Here is a 21491-nt window from a genome sequence, read left to right as displayed (position 1 = left end):
TCGTCCTCTGTAAGGCTGCAGTCACACTCCCGCTCGGGATTTTGGTGGAGCGATTTGCACGCAGTTTCGTGTGTGACAAGTGAATGGGTCGCCCTATGCGCATCTGTCACCTGGAAAGAAGGCGTAGTTCGCCGCGATCACCTGGAATGGCTTTGTGTTCAGGGCACCATTAAGGCTCGGTTCGCACCTATGCAGTTGGCATTTGATCTGTTTCTGCAGTGCGTTTTGCGGTTTTGTACATGCGTTTTTGCCTTGTTTTTGATGCATTTTACTTTTTTTTTCTTGTTGCTAGGCAGATTTAAACTCAAAATGCATCAGTAACGCATAAAAAACACTGCAAAAACACACTACATGCTTTTCTGCAGCGTTTTCATTGAAGTCTATGGAACCAAAACGCAACCTTTTGTGTTTAAAAAGTCCCCGACCCTTTCCAAAAAACGCAGAGATGTGAACGTGTCCCATAGGAGATCATGTTTAATGGACTGTACTGCGTTTCTGCAAAATGCTGCGGAAAACGCTTAGGTGTGAAGTCCCCGGTCACATCGAGTGCGACTTGCATGCCATACAACTTGCAAATCAAGTCCCACCCTATTGTCCGCAATTCATATCGGTCATATCAGTGAGGTTGTGACTTGGTTGGAGCCGCACCGATTTCTAAAGTAGTGCAAGGGCGACTTTTGGTGTGATTTGCATAGACATCTGTGTCTCAAATCGCGCCTCAAATCGGCCTGTCCTCTGACTTTGAAATCGTGCAAATTCACTGTAAGTCGCACGATTTCAAAGTCAGGATGGGTGTGACCGGGGGGGTAAAGGATAATGGCACCCAAATGCGTGTTGTGCGTTGTGCAGCGATTGCCACGCAATATGGAATCACGAGCAGAATTGCAGCAGATGTGACGGGAGCCTAACGGGTTCTTCACACCACGCAGGCGCAACAGTGCGTACTTGGCTCTCCGTGCATTTTCTGCGCATTCCCGCCATCGTGTGTACAGCAAACCATTCATTTTAAAGGAAGAGGTTCCAGACCCTTTTGCTAAATTCTCCATGCATCTCTGAAATGTGCAGTGCCGCAGCATGCATGCAAAAACGCATGCATTCCCACATGGAAGAAAAATATATTTGAAATATATTTTTAAAATATTCTCCCAAACATATTGACATATATTTGAAATGCTACAATTTGGGCCGTATTCAATATATTTCAATAAATATATATATACTGCATGTTGAAATGCGTTTTTTTTTTGTATATTAAAAAATATATGAATAATATTTTGAAAAATATATATTTTTTAACCCCTCGCCTACCGGGCACTTCTACCCCCTTCCTGCCTACCGGGCACTTCTACCCCCTTCCTGCCTACCGGACACTTCTACCCCCTTCCTGCCTACCGGACACTTCTACCCCCTTCCTGCCTACCGGACACTTCTACCCCCTTCCTGCCTACCGGACACTTCTACCCCCTTCCTGCCTACAGGGCACTTCTACCCCCTTCCTGCCTACCGGACACTTCTACCCCCTTCCTGCCTACAGGACACTTCTACCCCCTTCCTGCCTACAGGGCACTTCTACCCCCTTCCTGCCTACAGGGCACTTCTACCCCCTTCCTGCCTACCGGGCACTTCTACCCCCTTCCTGCCTACAGGGCACTTCTACCCCCTTCCTGCCTACCGGGCACTTCTACCCCCTTCCTGCCTACAGGGCACTTCTACCCCCTTCCTGCCTACCGGGCGCTTGTACCCCCTTCCTGCCTACCGGGCACCTCTACCCCCTTCCTGCCTACCGGGCACTTCTACCCCCTTCCTGCCTACAGGACACTTCTACCCTCTTCCTGCTACCAGGCACTTCTACCCCCTTCCTGCCTACAGGGCACTTCTACCCCCTTCCTGCCTACCGGGCACTTCTACCCCCTTCCTGCCTTCCGGACACTTCTACCCACTTCCTGCCTACCGGGCACTTCTACCCCCTTCCTGCCTACTGGGCACTTCTACCCCCCTCCCGCCTACTGGGCACTTCTACCCCCTTCCTGCCTACCGGACACTTCTACCCCCTTCCTGCCTACCGGACACTTCTACCCCCTTCCTGCCTACAGGACACTTCTACCCCCTTCCTGCCTACCGGACACTTCTACCCCCTTCCTGCCTACCGGACACTTCTACCCCCTTCCTGCCTACCGGACACTTCTACCCCCTTCCTGCCTACAGGGCACTTCTACCCCCTTCCTGCCTACCGGGCACTTCTACCCCCTTCCTGCCTACCAGGCACTTCTACCCCCTTCCTGCCTACAGGGCACTTCTACCCCCTTCCTGCCCTACGGGCACTTCTACCCCCTTCCTGCCTACAGGGCACTTCTACCCCCTTCCTGCCTACCGGACACTTCTACCCCCTTCCTGCCTACAGGGCACTTCTACCCCCTTCCTTCCTACCGGACACTTCTACCCCCTTCCTGCCTACAGGGCACTTCTACCCCCTTCCTGCCTACAGGGCACTTCTACCCCCTTCCTGCCTACCGGGCACTTCTACCCCCTTCCTGCCTACCAGGCACTTCTACCCCCTTCCTGCCTACAGGGCACTTCTACCCCCTTCCTGCCCTACGGGCACTTCTACCCCCTTGCTGCCTACAGGGCACTTCTACCCCCTTCCTGCCTAACGGACACTTCTACCCCCTTCCTGCCTACCGGGCACTTCTACCCCCTTCCTGCCTACCGGACACTTCTACCCCCTTCCTGCCTACCGGGCACTTCTACCCCCTTCCTGCCTACAGGGCACTTCTACCCCCTTCCTGCCCAGGCCAATTTCCAGCTTTCAGCGCTGTCGCACTTTGAATGACAATTGTGCGGTCATGCAACACTGTACCCATATGAAACTTTTATCATTTTTTTCTCACAAATAGAGCTTTATTTTGGTGGTATTTACTCCATGCTGGGCACTTTACTTTTTTGCGCTATAAACAAAAAGTGAGCAAAAAAATTTGAAAAAAAAAAAGTTATATTACAAAATATATGAAAAGTATTTTTAAAAATACATTTCAAATAGACTGCATGTCTTTAAAAATACTAATTTACTTTTTTGGAATGCATTGACAAATATATGTAAAAATTTATGTTAAAATGACTTTTTTACTCGTTAAAAAAATTCTGAAGAATATATTTAAAAATATATTTTTTAAAAAATAGTTTTCATATAATATGTAATATATAAAAAACTAATTTCAACATGCAGTATATATATATATAATTTTTTTTTTTAATTGATATATATTTTGAAATTGTAGCCAAAAATGCCAAAATTGTAGCATTTCAAATGAATGTCAATATATTTGGGGAGAATATTTTAAACATATACAGTGGGGATGGAAAGTTTGGGCACCCCAGCTAAAAATGTGTATTAATGTGCATAAAGAAGCCAAGGAAAGATGGAAAAATCTCCAAAAGGCATCAAATTACAGATTAGACATTCTTATAATATGTCAACAAAAGTTAGATTTTATTTCCATCATTTACACTTTCAAAATAACAGAAAACAAAAAAATGGCGTCTGCAAAAGTTTGGGTCCCCTGCAGAGTTAATATCTTGTACTGCCCCCTTTGGCAAGTATCACGGCTTGTAAACGCTTTTTGTAGCCAGCCAAGAGTCTTTCAGTTCTTGTTTGAGGTATCTTTGCCCATTCTTCCTTACAAAAGTCTTCCAGTTCTTTGAGATTTCTGGGCTGTCTGTCACGCACGGCTCTTTTAAGGTCTATCCATAGATTTTCAATGATGTTGAGGTCAGGAGATTGTGAAGGCCATGGCAAAACCTTCAGTTTACGCCTCTTGATGTAATCCCCCGTGGATTTCGAGGTGTGTTTAGGATCATTATCCATTTGTAGAAGCCATCCTCTCTTTAACTTCAGCTTTTTCACAGATGGCATCAAGTTACCATCCAAAATTTGCTGAAATTTTATAGAATCCATTTTTCCTTCTACTCGTGAGATGTTCCCTGTGCCACTGGCTGCAACACAACCCCAAAGCATGATTGATCCAACCCCATGCTTCACAGTTGGACAGAGGTTCTTTTCATTAAATTCTGTGCCCCTTCTTCTCCAAACGTACCTTTGCTCATTCAAAAAGTTCAATTTTAACCTCATCGGTCCACAGAACTTGTTTCTAAAATGCATCAGGCTTGTCTATATGTTCATTTGCAAAGTTCAAACGATGATTTTTGTGGTGAGGACGTAGAAGAGGTTTTCTTCTGATGACTCTTCCATGAAGACCATATTTGTACAAGTATCTCTTTATAGTGGAATAGTGACCACAACTCCAGTGTCTGCCAGATCTTTCTGGAGGGATCGTGCAGTCAAACGTGGGTTTTGAATTGTTTTTCTCACAATCCTGCGAGCTGTTCTGTCTGATATTTTTCTTGGTCTTCCAGATCTTGCTTTAACTTCCACTGTTCCTGATGACTGCCATTTCTTAATTACATTCCGAACAGAGGATATTGACATCTGAAAACGCTTTGCTATCTTCTTATAGCCTTCTCCAGCTTTGTGAGCGTCAACTATTTTCAGTTTCAGTTTTCTAGACAACTGCTTAGAAGAACCCATGGTGCTGATTGTTGGGGCAAGGTCAGATGAGTCGGGGCATTTAAAACCTTTGAGACTGACATCACCTGGTCTTCCCAGACGATGATTGAGAACAATCCATGACACTGGCAGGTCTCAGCTTTGCAAAGGGGGCAGTGCATGCTATAAATTCTGCAGGGGGCCCAAACTTTTGCAGACGCCATTTTTTTGTTTTCTGTTATTTTGAAAGTGTAAATGATGGAAATAAAATCTAACTTTTGTTGACATATTATAAGAATGTCTAATCTGTAATTTGATGCCTTTTGGAGATTTTTCCATCTTTCCTTGGCTTCTTTATGCACATTAATACACATTTTTAGCTGGGGTGCCCAAACTTTCGATCCCCACTGTATTTCAAATATATTTTTCTTCCATGAGGGTTAGCAGAACAATGGGGGGTGCCATTAAGAATGAGTAAAATCAAGAATTAAAGGCCCCGCCTCTGCTAAAGGGAAGCGCATTTCTGTGCGCGTTGGGAAATCTTGAGGTTTTGCTGGTTTTGCCGACACGACTGCAATGCGAACATGAAAATGTTATATGCTTTATTCGTTGTTCATCCCACCAATCCCGGGCCGGGTGCCCTGAGGGCCCCGGAGAGAAGAGCACCACAGACGCGTCATGGGGAGAGACATCTTTAGATATGATTGTTCCCGTGTCATCCCGGGTAATCCCAACCTGCGACTCCTCTATCCGCTCACGCAGGATCCTCACCTGGACGCGTTTCCACCCAACAATACGAGGCGTGTTATAGTGAGCGCAGCGAAGGGGCGGGACCCGCCGTGATCAAGACGGGCGAGAGTCTTGTATGTACACATTCCTAATCCCCTGTACACCCACATGGAGCGCCGAGGAACCCACACACATAATACACGGCAATCAACGTATTAGTGTCACGCCGCTGGCTCCACCCAAAACGCAATCCTGCTTCAGGTGGCCAGCCGCGGGCTGAGACGTTTCCTCGTTCCCTTTTGTCAGCTGAAGACACAAAGAGAACCTCCTAAGAGGCAGGGACAGGATTTGCTGTAATGTGGCTGCGTCCGGGTGCTTGCCCTCACCAGTTACAGCGCATTACAAAAGTATTCACACCCCCCCCCCCAGATCAGTGCAGCGCTACAATACATCAATAAATTACAAAATGAAATCACAAAAATTGGTGGGTTTTTGTGGTTGAACTTGATAGACTTTTGTCTTTTTTCAGCCAGACTAACTATGTAACACAGTTACATAGTTACATACAGTGAAGGAAATGCGTATTTGCTCCCCGGCTGATGCTGAATGTTCGCCCCTCACACAGAAACGATCGGTCTAACAATGGAATGTTCGCCCCTCACACAGAAATGATCGGTCTAACAATGGAATGTTCGCCCCTCACACAGAAATGATCGGTCTAACAATGGAATGTTCGGTGTAACACTGAGAGACAGAATACAACAACAAATTCAGCAGAAATGTGTCTAACAAATGATGACGGATCTGCATGTTCATGAGGGAAAGAAGGATTTGATCCCCTTCACAAAACATGACTTAGTACTTGGTGGCCAATCCCTTGTTGGCAATCACAGAGGTCAGACGTTTCCTGGAGTTGGCCCCCAGGTTCGCACACATCTCAGGAGGGATTTTGGCCCACTCCTCTTGGCAGATCCTCTCCAAGTCATTAAGGTTTGGTGGCTGACGTTTGGCAACTCGAACTTTCAGCTCCCTCCACAGATTTCCAATCGGATGAAGGTCTGGAGACTGGCTAGGCCACTCCAGGACCTTAATGTGCTTCTTCTTGAGCCGCTCCTTTGTTGCCTTGGCCGTGTGTTTTGGGTCATTGTCATGCTGGAACACCCATCCACCACCCATTTTCAATGCCCTGGCTGAGGGAAGAAGGTTCTCACCCAAGATTTGAGGGTACATTGCCCCGTCCATCGTCCCTTTGATGCGGTGCAGTTGTCCTGTCCTCTTAGCAGAAAAACACCCCCAAAGCAGAATGTTTCCACCACCATGTTTCACAGTTGGGATGGTGTTCTTGGGGTCATAGGCAGCATTCCTCCTCCTCCAAACACGGCGAGTTGAGTTGATGCCAAAGAGCTGGATTTTGGTCTCCTCTGACCACAACACTTCCCACCAGTCCTCCTCGGCATCATTCAGATGTTCAGTGGCAGACTTCAGACGGGCCTGGACATGTGCTTTCTTGAGCAGAGGGACCTTGCGGGCACTGCAGGATTTCAGTCCTTGTCGGCGTAGTGTGTTACCAATTGTTTTCTTGGTGACTGTGGTCCCAGCTGCCTGGAGATCATTGACAAGATCCTCACGTGTAGTTCTGGGATGATTCCTCACTGTTCTCATGATCATTGACACCCCACGAGGTGAGATCTTGCATGGTGCACCAGACCTAGGGAGACTGACACTTGTTTTGTGTTTCTTCCATTTGTGAATGATTGCACCAACTGTTGTCACCTTCTCACCAAGCTGCTTGGCCATAGTTTGGTAGCCCAGTCCAGCCTTGTGTAGGTCTACCATCTTGTCCCTGACATCCTTGGACAGCTCTTTGGTCTTTGCCATGGTGGAGAGTTTGGAATCTGATGGTTTGATGGCTCCTGTGGACAGGTGTCTTTTATACAGGTAACACAATGAGATTAGCAGCACTCCCTTTAAGAGACTGCTTCTAATCTCAGCTTGTTACCTGTATGAAAGACACCTGGGAGCCAGAAATCCTGCTGAATGATAGAGGATCAAATCCTTCTTTCCCTCATGAACATGCAGATCCGTCATCATTTGTTAGACACATTTCTGCTGAATTTGTTGTTGTATTCTGTCTCTCAGTGTTACACCGAACATTCCATTGTTAGACCGATCATTTCTGTGTGAGGGGCGAACATTCCATTGTTAGACCGATCATTTCTGTGTGAGGGGCGAACATTCCATTGTTAGACCGATCATTTCTGTGTGAGGGGCGAACATTCCATTGTTAGACCGATCATTTCTGTGTGAGGGGCCAACATTCCATTGTTAGACCGATCATTTCTGTGTGAGGGGCGAACATTCACCATCAGCAGGGGAGCAAATACACATTTCCTTCACTGTGTATATATATATATATAAAATATATATAGAAATAAATAATAACATTTAAATAAATGAGAGCACCCCCCCTCCCCCCCCCCAGTGCTCATGTTCAAAAGCGAATGCTCACATAAGTCCTGCACACATATGTAAACAGTGTTCGCACCGCACATGTGAGGTATCGCCGCAAGCGTCAGAGCGAGAGCAATCATTCTTGCAGCGCACCTCCTGTGTACATCGAAAGTGGTGACTTGTAAAGGCTGTGATGACATCATCTATGGATAATAGATTCTACGTCGTTTCCCACTGTTTTCCAGGGGCGCGCGCAATTTTAACACGTGACATGTCTGGTATCTATTTACTCAGCGTAACGTCATCTTTTATATTTTACCCCCCAAAAAATGGGTATTATATTGTGTTTGTCCTCGCTGACATTCATCAAAGTGTACTTTCTCCAAGGAAATTGTGTTTAAAAAACTGCTGCTTTAGTATCGTGTGACGCAGAAAAATTGCAACACCCACCATTTTATTCTCTAGGGCGGAGTGCTGAATTAAAATTCGAGGAGGTCCGGTCACTAAAGTTTTCATATTCCCCATCAGAGTGCCCCTTAATATAAAATGTACCCATGAGAGAGCCCCTTTCCATCACGTGTCCATCAGAGAGACCCTTTCCACAGTATGTGCCCATTTGTGCCCCCTTAACGTACAATGTGCCCATCAGAGTGCCCCCTTAACGTACAATGTGCCCATCAGAGTGCCCCCTTAACATACAATGTGACCATCAGAGTGCCCCCTTAACATACAATGTGACCATCAGAGTGCCCCCTTAACGTACAATGTGCCCATCAGAGTGCCCCCTTAACGTACAATGTGCCCATCAGAGTGCCCCCTTAACGTACAATGTGCCCATCAGAGTGCCCCCTTAACGTACAATGAGCCCATCAGAGTGCCCCCTTAACGTACAATGAGCCCATCAGAGTGCCCCCTTAACGTACAATGTGCCCATCAGTGCCCCCTTAACGTACAATGTGCCCATCAGAGTGCCCCCTTAACGTACAATGTGACCATCAGAGTGCCCCCTTAATGTACAATGAGCCCATCAGAGTGCCCCCTTAACGTACAATGTGCCCATCAGAGTGCCCCTTAACGTACAATGTGACCATCAGAGTGCCCCCTTAATGTACAATGAGCCCATCAGAGTGCCCCCTTAACGTACAATGTGCCCATCAGAGTGCCCCTTAACGTACAATGAGCCCATCAGAGTGCCCCCTTAACGTACAATGTGCCCATCAGAGTGCCCCCTTAACGTACAATGAGCCCATCAGAGTGCCCCCTTAACGTACAATGAGCCCATCAGAGTGCCCCCTTAACGTACAATGAGCCCATCAGAGTGCCCCCTTAACGTACAATGTGCCCATCAGAGTGCCCCCTTAACGTACAATGAGCCCATCAGAGTGCCCCCTTAACGTACAATGTGCCCATCAGAGTGCCCCCTTAACGTACAATGTGCCCATCAGTGCCCCCTTAACGTACAATGAGCCCATCAGAGTGCCCCCTTAACGTACAATGTGCCCATCAGAGTGCCCCCTTAATCTACAATGTGCCCATCAGAGTACCCCTTAATGTACAATGTGCCCATCAGAGTGCCCCCTTAATGTACAATGTGCCCATCAGAGTGCCCCCTTAACGTACAATGTGCCCATCAGAGTGCCCCCTTAACGTACAATGTGCCCATCAGAGTGCCCCCTTAACGTACAATGTGTCCATCAAAGTGCCCCCTTAATATAAATGTGCCCATCAGAGTGCCCCCTTAACATACAATGTGCCCATCAGAGTGCCCCTGTAAGACCCCACCCTACCTTGAGGGCAGACAGCTGTGGCGGGATCCTTGCTGGACCCCTGTGTACAGGAAGGGACCCGGAGAGATGGTGAGCTGCAAGGGGCGGGACGCACACGTGAAGTCATGTTGCCGTGATGCCCACCCTGCTCAGCAGAGGATCTGTCATTGCGGGTTGGTGGTCCGGGTGGCAGCGCTGCTGCGTCCATTCATGGACCGCCATTTAGTGACCGCTGGTCCTGGGTCTCTGCTTACATCATATATAATATTTGGGGTTCTAAGTAATTTTCTAGCAAAAAAAAAAGATGATTTTTGCACGCAGGAGAGAAATGTCAGAGTTGGCGCGGTTGTCATGTAGGGTCCGGGGGCGGACTGACAACTCATAGGGCCCCTAGGCAATAGGGGAGCATGGGGCCCCTGTGTCCTTGCCCAAACTCAAAAAAGCCTATGAAAAAGGTACCAGGGGCATCTCATGGGGCCCCCTACTGACCCCGGGCCCTTGGGCAGTGCCCGAGTTTCCAAATGGTCAGTCCGCCCCTGGTAGGGTCCTGAAGCTCACAGGCTCCTGCTTTGACACGTTGGGTATCTAGTTCCTCGACGCAACCAAATCTTTTATATTTTACCGAAAAGATGGTCCATATGTTGCCTCTGTGCGCCCTGAGCTGCTGAAGACGTGACCTTTGCCGTCCGCAGCGCGTCGGTGACCACGGGACACAAGCGGGGAACTTTACTTACGGCGGGGGAAGAGGTTCCTCAAGGCTAAAAATACCTTTGAGGCCGAATTTCTAGTGAAAAGAAGGGGAAGGAATGAATGGCGCGGCAGATGTGAGAAACGTGAGTCTTTTCAGAGAAGACGATTGCAGAGGAGAAGAAGGCGAAGTCTATTCTTAGAGGCGCAGGTTGCGGGGGCGGCCAAGCCGCAGAAAACTCAAACCACTTTCCGGTAGTCACCAGGACTTCTCTCTGCATGGAAAGTCGCTACGGGGCCAAGGAGCTCATAGGAGAGAGCATGTGTCTGACTCACTGGCTGCATGCTGAATCTGGAGTGACATCGCTTCTCATTCACTGGCTGCATGCTGAATCTGGAGTGACATCGCTTCTCACTCACTGGCTGAATGCTGAATCTGGAGTGACATCGCTTCTCACTCACTGGCTGCATGCTGAATCGGGAGTGACATCGCTTCTCACTCACTGGCTGAATGCTGAATCTGGAGTGACATCGCTTCTCACTCACTGGCTGCATGCTGAATCGGGAGTGACATCGCTTCTCACTCACTGGCTGAATGCTGAATCTGGAGTGACATCGCTTCTCATTCACTGGCTGCATGCTGAATCTGGAGTGACATCGCTTCTCACTCACTGGCTGCATGCTGAATCGGGAGTGACATCGCTTCTCACTCACTGGCTGAATGCTGAATCTGGAGTGACATCGCTTCTCATTCACTGGCTGCATGCTGAATCTGGAGTGACATCGCTTCTCACTCACTGGCTCATGCTGAATCTGGAGTGACATCGCTTCTCATTCACTGGCTGCATGCTGAATCTGGAGTGACATCGCTTCTCACTCACTGGCTGCATGCTGAATCGGGAGTGACATCGCTTCTCACTCACTGGCTGCATGCTGAATCTGGAGTGACATCGCTTCTCACTCACTGGCTGCATGCTGAATCGGGAGTGACATCGCTTCTCACTCACTGGCTGCATGCTGAATCTGGAGTGACATCGCTTCTCACTCACTGGCTGCATGCTGAATCGGGAGTGACATCGCTTCTCACTCACTGGCTGCATGCTGAATCGGGAGTGACATCGCTTCTCACTCACTGGCTGCATGCTGAATCTGGAGTGACATCGCTTCTCACTCACTGGCTGCATGCTGAATCTGGAGAGACATCGCTTCTCATTCACTGGCTGCATGCTGAATCTGGAGTGACATCGCTTCTCACTCACTGGCTGCATGCTGAATCTGGAGTGACATCGCTTCTCATTCACTGGCTGCATGCTGAATCTGGAGTGACATCGCTTCTCACTCACTGGCTGCATGCTGAATCTGGAGTGACATCGCTTCTCACTCACTGGCTGCATGCTGAATCTGGAGTGACATCGCTTCTCACTCACTGGCTGCATGCTGAATCGGGAGTGACATCGCTTCTCACTCACTGGCTGAATGCTGAATCTGGAGTGACATCGCTTCTCATTCACTGGCTGCATGCTGAATCTGGAGTGACATCGCTTCTCACTCACTGGCTGCATGCTGAATCGGGAGTGACATCGCTTCTCACTCACTGGCTGAATGCTGAATCTGGAGTGACATCGCTTCTCATTCACTGGCTGCATGCTGAATCTGGAGTGACATCGCTTCTCACTCACTGGCTCATGCTGAATCTGGAGTGACATCGCTTCTCATTCACTGGCTGCATGCTGAATCTGGAGTGACATCGCTTCTCACTCACTGGCTGCATGCTGAATCTGGAGTGACATCGCTTCTCACTCACTGGCTGCATGCTGAATCTGGAGTGACATCGCTTCTCACTCACTGGCTGAATGCTGAATCTGGAGTGACATCGCTTCTCACTCACTGGCTGCATGCTGAATCGGGAGTGACATCGCTTCTCACTCACTGGCTGCATGCTGAATCTGGAGTGACATCGCTTCTCACTCACTGGCTGCATGCTGAATCGGGAGTGACATCGCTTCTCACTCACTGGCTGCATGCTGAATCTGGAGTGACATCGCTTCTCACTCACTGGCTGCATGCTGAATCGGGAGTGACATCGCTTCTCACTCACTGGCTGCATGCTGAATCGGGAGTGACATCGCTTCTCACTCACTGGCTGCATGCTGAATCTGGAGTGACATCGCTTCTCACTCACTGGCTGCATGCTGAATCGGGAGTGACATCGCTTCTCACTCACTGGCTGCATGCTGAATCGGGAGTGACATCGCTTCACACTCACTGGCTGCATGCTGAATCGGGAGTGACATCGCTTCTCACTCACTGGCTGCATGCTGAATCGGGAGTGAAATCGCTTCTCACTCACTGGCTGCATGCTGAATCGGGAGTGACATCGCTTCTCACTCACTGGCTGCATGCTGAACCTGGAGTGACATCGCTTCTCACTCACTGGCTGCATGCGGAACCTGGAGTGACATCGCTTCTCACTCAATGGCTGCATGCTGAACCTGGAGTGACATCGCTTCTCACTCACTGGCTGCATGCTAAATCTGGAGCAGGGGCGGACTGACCATTTGGAAACTCGGGCACTGCCCGAGGGCCCGGGGTCAGTAGGGGGCCCCATGAGATGCCCCTGGTACCTTTTTCATAGGCTTTTTTAAGTTTGGGCAAGTACACAGGGGCCCCATGATCCCCTATTGCCCAGGGGCCCCATGAGTTGTCAGTCCGCCCCTGATCTGGAGTGACATCACTTCTAAACAGGCTCATGAACTATCCTGAAACTGGGATGTGAGCCTCAGGATATCAGCTTCCATCAGAGCCTTCTGACACTAAGGGGTTTGCTTCATGACAAGTTCTCTTTAAGATCACCTGAAGGAACCCCAACATTTCCATTCATATATAGGTGGAGGGCTGAGATATCGTCTACAGTCCTCTCCCTCTCATACCTGAGATCTCCCGACACAGAACTCAGCACAGGGATGGTGGGAACCCCTTATAATGGGCACAGCGGGCGTACAGACCCGGGAACTCAGCACAGGGATGGTGGAACCCCTCATAATGGGCACAGTGGGGGTACAGACCCAGGAACACGGCACAGGGATGGTGGGAACCCCTCATAATGGGCACAGTGGGCGTACAGACCCGGGAACTCAGCACAGGGATGGTGGGAACCCCTCATAATGGGCACAGCGGGTGTACAGACCTGGGAACTCAGCACAGGGATGGTGGGGACCCCTCATAATAGACACAGCAGGTGTACAGAGCCAGGAACTCAGCACAGGGATGGTGGGAACCCCTCATAATGGGCACAGCAGGTGTACAGACCCGGGAACTCAGCACAGGGATGGTGGGAACCCCTCATAATGGACACAGCAGGTGTACAGAGCCGGGAACTCAGCACAGGGATGGTGGGGACCCCTCATAATGGACACAGCAGGTGTACAGAGCCGGGAACTCAGCACAGGGATGGTGGGGACCCCTCATAATAGACACAGCAGGTGTACAGAGCCAGGAACTCAGCACAGGGATGGTGGGAACCCCTCATAATGGCCACAGCGGGCGTACAGACCCGGGAACTCAGCACAGGGATGGTGGGGACCCCTCATAATGGACACAGCAGGTGTACAGAGCCGGGAACTCAGCACAGGGATGGTGGAACCCCTCATAATGGGCACAGCGGGTGTACAGAGCCGGGAACTCAACACAGGGATGGTGGGAACCCCTCATAATGGGCACAGCGGGTGTACAGAGCCGGGAACTCAGCACAGGGATGGTGGGAACCCCTCATAATGGGCATGATGGAGAGATATCTACAGGATAGAATTGTTTCTTTGTGACATACAATGTTAGTAAACAGAAGAAGGAGAAGGAGGTGAGCGTCGATCGTCCAGATGGAGGATTATCAGAAATAGAACTGTAATGAGTTATATTCGGGGTTCCTGTCCTGGGTGGTCTCAGGTGACCCCCCTGGAGTGCTGGTAATACTTTGATACATTTTATTGGGGTATCTCTGTTCAGCATGCTTTATTGACCAACCCGCCATCATCAATGTATTTTTCAACACAAGCCGTGTATGTCTATGGATGTGACCTGGCATCAGTCCCCTGTACAGCAGAGTTCAGACTGAGAGAGGGAGAAGCAGCACACGAAGCAATTAGGGTTCATGTATTGACAAGAAGAATGCTGACAGGAGAAGAGAGCAGAGTGACTTCGTTATTTCTTGGGGGGGGGGGTTTGCTGTCCAGTTACAAGCTGGGAGGTGGATCCAGGATGACCTGGGCTCAGAGGAAGTGGAGTGCATGATGCTGGCCATCACTAACGATTAGTTGCCGGGAGAAGCGGCTCCCCATCATCAGACCACTGGAACAGCCAATCGCAGAGGTCTCATGATTGCCGATCCTGTCAGCCCCCCTGGGCATTCAAAACATTTTAATGGGATGCCGGGACGGGTGTGAAGGGGTCAAGGGAAGGTATATGTGTTTTTTGGGGGGGAGGGGATTAAAGTGCCTGTCACCAATGATTGTGGAATCATTTTTTAAAGGTAATTGTAGTTTTTGGTTTTTTTTCCTTTTTATAGCAAAATACAAAAAAAAAGATATATTTGATTTGAGTGCAGTGCTGTAGGACGGAGTACCTGTCAATAAAACTGTCAGAGCCAGGGGCGGACTGACAACTCCTGGGGCCCCCAGGCAATAGGGGATCATGGGGCCCCTGTGTCCTTGTCCAAACTCAAAGCACACCCAAAAAAGCCTGTACAAGATACCAGGGGCATTTCATGGGGCCCCCTCCTGACCCCGTGCCCGAGTGCTCGAATGGTCAGTCCACCCCTGGTCAGAGCGTGCCTTGCACCGAAGGGGTGTATATAAGGGGTGTATATAACGGGTGTATATAAGGGGTGTATATAACGGGTGTATATAAGGTTTGTATATAAGGGGTGTATATAACGGGTGTATATAACGGGTGTATATAAGAGGTGTATATAAGGGGTGTATATAAGAGGTGTATATAACGGGTGTATATAAGAGGTGTATATAAGGGGTGTATATAAGGGGTGTATATAAGAGGTGTATATAAGGTTTGTATATAAGGGGTGTATATAAGGGGTGTATATAAGAGGTGTATATAAGGGGTGTATATAAGGGGTGTATATAACGGGTGTATATAAGAGGTGTATATAAGGGGTGTATATAAGGGGTGTATATAACGGGTGTATATAAGAGGTGTATATAAGGGGTGTATATAAGGGGTGTATATAACGGGTGTATATAAGGGGTGTATATAAGTGGTGCATATAAGGGGTGCATATAAGGGGTGTATATAAGGGGTGTATATAACGGGTGTATATAAGGGGTGTATATAAGGGGTGTATATAACGGGTGTATATAAGAGGTGTATATAAGGGGTGTATATAAGGGGTGTATATAACGGGTGTATATAAGGGGTGTATATAAGGGGTGTATATAAGGGGTGTATATAAGTGGTGTATATAAGGGGTGTATATAAGGGGTGTATATAACGGGTGTATATAAGGGGTGTATATAACGGGTGTATATAAGGGGTGTATATAAGGGGTGTATATAACGGGTGTATATAAGAGGTGTATATAACGGGTGTATATAAGGGGTGTATATAAGGGGTGTATATAAGAGGTGTATATAACGGGTGTATATAAGAGGTGTATATAACGGGTGTATATAAGGGGTGTATATAAGGGGTGTATATAAGGGGTGTATATAACGGGTGTATATAAGGGGTGTATATAAGGGGTGTATATAACGGGTGTATATAAGGGGTGTATATAACGGGTGTATATAAGAGGTGTATATAACGGGTGTATATAAGGGGTGTATATAAGGGGTGTATATAAGAGGTGTATATAACGGGTGTATATAAGAGGTGTATATAACGGGTGTATATAAGGGGTGTATATAAGGGGTGTATATAAGGGGTGTATATAAGGGGTGTATATAAGGGGTGTATATAACGGGTGTATATAAGGGGTGTATATAACGGGTGTATATAAGGGGTGTATATAACGGGTGTATATAAGGGGAGTATACAGGCTGGTACTCAAGTGGTTAAAGCAGCTGACCTTAAAATGTTCTCTGACATCCCCCCCCCCCGCCCCCCTCCCCCCCCCCCCCCCCCCCCCGCGGGCGGTGAGCAGATCGATGCGCAGTTACGCCATGACAGGTAAATAAAGCTGAAAGACTTTTTTTTTCCCTTTACAACTCGGTGTTTATGTACATTGTTGCGTCATCTTCCCCGTTGCGTCACCACGTGTTGCCTGGTGTCACACGCACAGCGGCGCGGCGAGGATGACTGTCCAGGAACCTCCCACATGCCGGTCGGCATATCACACCAGCAGAGAACGAAAAAAAAAAAAAAAGAAGTGAGATTTAATCTGGAAAACCACTTGTGTCGTGTGTGGGCGCCGATAAGATTGGCGGATAACGTTCAATTCTGCAGAATCGCTGGAGAACTTTAGAAAGCGGAGAGCGACTAACACTGAAGCAAAGCTCACCGAGTGCACGAAGAGATCACGGAACTCGGGGTTCCCTTCTTTAACCCCTTGGAGCCAACGGTACTCATACCATCCCCCACTGGACTGGGCTTTTTTCCGTGGGGCGGGCAGGGCTGCTGTTAGAAGCCACGGGGTCCCGTAGAGCCAGCATGACAGGGCCCCCAAACAAACACAGTTTACTAGGCTTCAGTTATGAACGAACACAGTGAGTGATCAGTACCAATCGCTCATTGTGTTCACTCAGGAAAGGAAGGGCTGGTAAATTTGACACAATTACGGACCTTTTCCCTCCACTCTTCATATTAAGGATCCTATTGTGTGCTTGCAGCTGGGGGGAGGGGAAGGAGAGAAGCCAGCAGCACTGCGGGGGTGGAGGCAGGGTCGGACTGACCATTTGGAAACTCGGGCACAGCCCGAGGGCCCGGGGTCAGTAGGGGGCCCCATGAGATGCCCCTGGTACCTTTTTCATAGGCTTTTTTGAGTTTGGGCAAGGACACAGGGGCCCCATGATCGCCTATTGCCCGGGGGCCCCATGAGTTGTCAGTCCGCCCCTGGGTGGAGGGGATCACAGGGGGCCGCTTGAGCAGCAGGGGGAAATCTATGGTGTACCGGGAAGTGCTGCAGAGAGAGTCATAGAGGAGATCAGTTCCAGTAATTGCCCCCCCCTTTGCACTGTGCCAATCACCCTCCCTGCCCACGTCTGATTCACCCAGCTGCCTGGGCCCCCCCACCCTGGCCTGGGCCCCATACAGGAGGACGGGTGGTACCGCATTATCCACGGCCCTGACAGTGGGAATAGAAAGGAATCCCCCCCCCTTTTAAATAAGGACATTTTGTTGCTTTGCAGCTTGAAATGAAGACAGACACAGTGTTTGTTTTATCCAGCTGCATTTACTCAGTGCAACTTGTAACATCCAATGAAAGATAGAACACCGACAGAAAAAAAAATTCAAAAAATTCAAAAACAGAATCACTGAGTTGGAAAAAGAATCACCCCGCCCCGCCCACCCTAAAAATATCTCAATCAGGTGTAGCTAATCACCTTCTCAATGGCAGACAAAGCCAATTGACTTTCAGCTGCGATCAGCTGTGATTGGTACAGCATGAAAAGAGCTTTCCTGGAGCATTTCAGTCCATGGTAGTGCAGCTGACACAAACAATCAACTATGGGTGGCAAGGCGCTGTCACCGGGATAAAGTTGTGGACAGGCGCAAGTCAGGAGATGGATACAAAGGTTTTATCAACACCTAGAAGCAGAGTGAAGTCTGTTATTAAAAAGTGGAAGGTATCTGGTACAACACAGACCCTCCCTGGATCGGGATGTCGCTCCAATATATATATATATATATAACAAAAAAACTATGTAGCGCTTCCTCACTGCCGTGCCAGAGGAGGAAGACATCATCAATGTATCTCTGATAGAAACACAGTTCCGGCCATTCCCTAGAATAGATGGTGTCTTCCTCCCATCTAGCCACGAACAAATTTGCCGAGCTTGGAGCAAACGTAGCCCCCATGGCAACTCCTCTAGTCTGGAGGTAAAACATCTTTTCACACCAAAATAATTATGGTTCATGGCAAAATCGAACATTTCTAATATGAACCTATCCTGGCGGCAGGGAACGTCCTCAGACTCAGCCATGTGAGTGGAATGTAGCATTTTTTAAATAAATGTTTTTGCAAGGATAAGGCACTAGGTTTTAGTTATCTTTTTCGGCATTTGATCTGATGGAGGAGGATAACCAGAAGAGTGAAGGAGACCCAGACCTATAACAAAAAACTATGTAGCGCTTCCTCACTGCCGTGCCAGAGGAGGAAGACATCATCAATGTATCTCCCATAGAAACACAGTTCCGGCCATTCCCTAGAATATGTGGTGTCTTCCTCCTACAAATTTGCCGAGCTTGGAGCAAACGTAGCCCCCATGGCAACTCCTCTAGTCTGGAGGTAAAACATCTTTTCACACCAAAATAATTATGGTTCATGGCAAAATTTTAAATTTCTAATATGAACCTATCCTGGCGGCAGGGAACGTCCTCAGACTCAGCCATGTGAGTGGAATGTAGCATTTTTTAAATAAATGTTTTTGCAAGGATAAGGCACTAGGTTTTGGTTATCTTTTTCGGCATTTGATCTGATGGAGGAGGATAACCAGAAGAGTGAAGGAGACCCAGACCTATAACAAAACATTATGTAGCGCTTCCTCACTGCCTTGCCAGAGGAGGAAGACATCATCAATGTATCTCTGATAGAAACACAGTTCCGGCCATTCCCTAGAATAGATGGTGTCTTCCTCCTACAAATTTGCCGAGCTTGGAGCAAACGTAGCCCCCATGGCAACTCCTCTAGTCTGGAGGTAAAACATCTTTTCACACCAAAATAATTATGGTTCATGGCAAAATCTAACATTTCTAATATGAACCTATCCTGGTGGCAGGGAACGTCCTCAGACTCAGCCATGTGAGTGGAATGTAGCATTTTGTAAATAAATGTTTTTGCAAGGATAAGGCACTAGGTTTTGGTTATCTTTTTCGGCATTTGATCTGATGGAGGAGGATAACCAGAAGAGTGAAGGAGACCCAGACCTATAACAAAAAACTATGTAGCGCTTCCTCACTGCCTTGCCAGAGGAGGAAGACATCATCAATGTATCTCTGATAGAAACACAGTTCCGGCCATTCCCTAGAATAGATGGTGTCTTCCTCCCATCTAGCCACGAACAAATTTGCCGAGCTTGGAGCAAACGTAGCCCCCATGGCAACTCCTCTAGTCTGGAGGTCAAACATCTCATCACACCATTTTGGCATTTGATCTGATGGAGGAGGATAACCAGAACAGTGAAGGAGACCCAAATGGGCAGCCTCATTACCATCTCCTCATAGTCCAAATAAAGGGACACACACTTTATGTGACCTCACTTATCGGTTTGGTCATATACACCGTGTCAGGGACCGTGGGTCTGCGCATGCTCAGATTGCCTAGGCGCACCAATGTGCAGGCATTAGGACCTGGGCACCCGCGGCGGCAATTGCGGCCGCGCATGCGGGCGCGCGCCTGGCACCAATGACGGTGCAGGGCGCACTATTTAAGCTAGCCAGGCGGTGATCAGATTGCCGCAAGGTCTAGTTCCTGTTACCTGTGTTCCTAGTTGCCGACCCTGCCTGTCCTGATTCTTTCTGACCTTTTCCTGCTCTGATCCCCGGCTCGTCCCTGACTATTCCTCTGCCTGTCCTGATTCTTGCTGACCTTTTCCTGCTCTGATCCCCGGCTCGTCCCTGACTATTCCTCCGCCTGCTCCTATTATTATGGGACCTCCCGTTGCTGAACCTTGGCTCGTCCCTGACTATTCCTCCGCCTGCTCCTATTATTATTGGACCTCCTGTTGGACCTCCCGTTGCTGAACCTTGGCTCGTGACCCGGTTACTCTTCGACTACTGCTTGGTACCTATCTGCCTCCACTGTTACCAACCCGCCTAGTCTGACCACGCACACTCCTGACTGTCATCCATCCATCCCGCTCGGGACCTGGACCTGGCAGCCTCTTCACATCAGGCTCACCCCTGGCACATACCCTCAGCGGGACCCCTCTACCACAGTTGGGTGCACTCAGGGGCCGCGACCTGGTTTCAGTCTTGCACCAAGTCCATCCCCACCATCAGGGGCTCTGGTGAAAAGGCAGACTGGGACTGAGACTCCGCGTCCTGGGGAATCCCGTTCTGTGGATCACTAGAGATCCCGCCGGGCGGTGCCTGACACACCAGGTGAGAGTACAACCGGTGGGGGTGCACAAGTGGTACTTTGATGATATCACACGAGGTGAACTGAGGAGCACCCCATTTCTACATAGCAGTGGACGCAGGAATCACACATTTTTTTTTTGTGTGGACACATGAATTGTTAACTTATTGGAAGATTACATGTTATTTTGTTTGTTTGTTTGTTTGCGTATAGTGGGGCGTGGCACCGCGTTGGCATTTAAAATCTATTGACACATTTGTATGGGTATGTGGATGGTGGGAGCGATTCACCAATATTCACACCGAATATTATTTCCTTAGGATATCGTTTGTTACTTTACACCTAGAAAAGCAGCTCACAAGATTTGTATTTATTTATGGCAAAGTCTAGATGTGCGAAGTTAGTAGAGACATTATATTCCAACACTTAAAGCCAAAGGGGGTTCAACAAAATACTGACACGGGGGGATCCTTTTCCAACTCAGTGACTCTGTTTTTGATTTTTTTTTTTTTACTTTTTTCTGACATGTTGGTGTTATATCTGTCACTTGGATATTGGATATCGCTTCTCGGCCTTTTGGCTAAGATCAAGTGTAGTATCTGTTCTTATCAGTGTCCAGTGGGGGTGCTCCCGGCCATTCTAGCTTTGCGGGGATGGCTGTTGTATAGTACCCTCACTGGTATGATGGGGGTCCGGAAGGCTGGACCGGAGGGACAGAAACCAGGGAGCGCCATGATTCGTTCTGGGGCCTCGGGAGTAATTCCTCCGAGAAGACTGGAAAGACCCAGTACCTCCTGATTTGGACGGATCTACCTTGGTCTGGCCAGGGGCTGAGGACGCAAAAAGTCCGCAAACTCAGTGCCCCCTGAGTAGTCGCCTCAGGGGTGTCACTAGTAACACCTGGGTGTGGGACCCCACGGTGTGAAGATGGCACATGGTCACTGTTTTTCACTCTTTTTGCACAGCGCCCTAAGGACCAGGTCTTTTGGCTAAGTCCAGGGCAATTTTTGCTACAGGCCTCAGGGCCTGGTCTGTGCACAATTCGGCACGGTACCACTTTTTTATTTTTTAT

The 21491-nt window shown here is 48.6% G+C and overlaps 1 pseudogene; it reads left to right on the top strand.

Annotated features, from left to right (window-relative positions):
• Positions 1–20979: 20979 nt before the first annotated feature.
• On the top strand, positions 20980–21095 carry LOC149440902 (U2 spliceosomal RNA; annotated as a pseudogene).
• Positions 21096–21491: the final 396 nt, after the last annotated feature.

Source organism: Staurois parvus, unplaced genomic scaffold, assembly GCF_062004578.1.
Source record: "Staurois parvus isolate SC_StPar_1 unplaced genomic scaffold, SC_StPar_1.0 ptg001047l, whole genome shotgun sequence".
Lineage (NCBI taxonomy): Eukaryota > Metazoa > Chordata > Amphibia > Anura > Ranidae > Staurois > Staurois parvus.
This window is presented reverse-complemented; position numbering and strand designations above follow the sequence as displayed.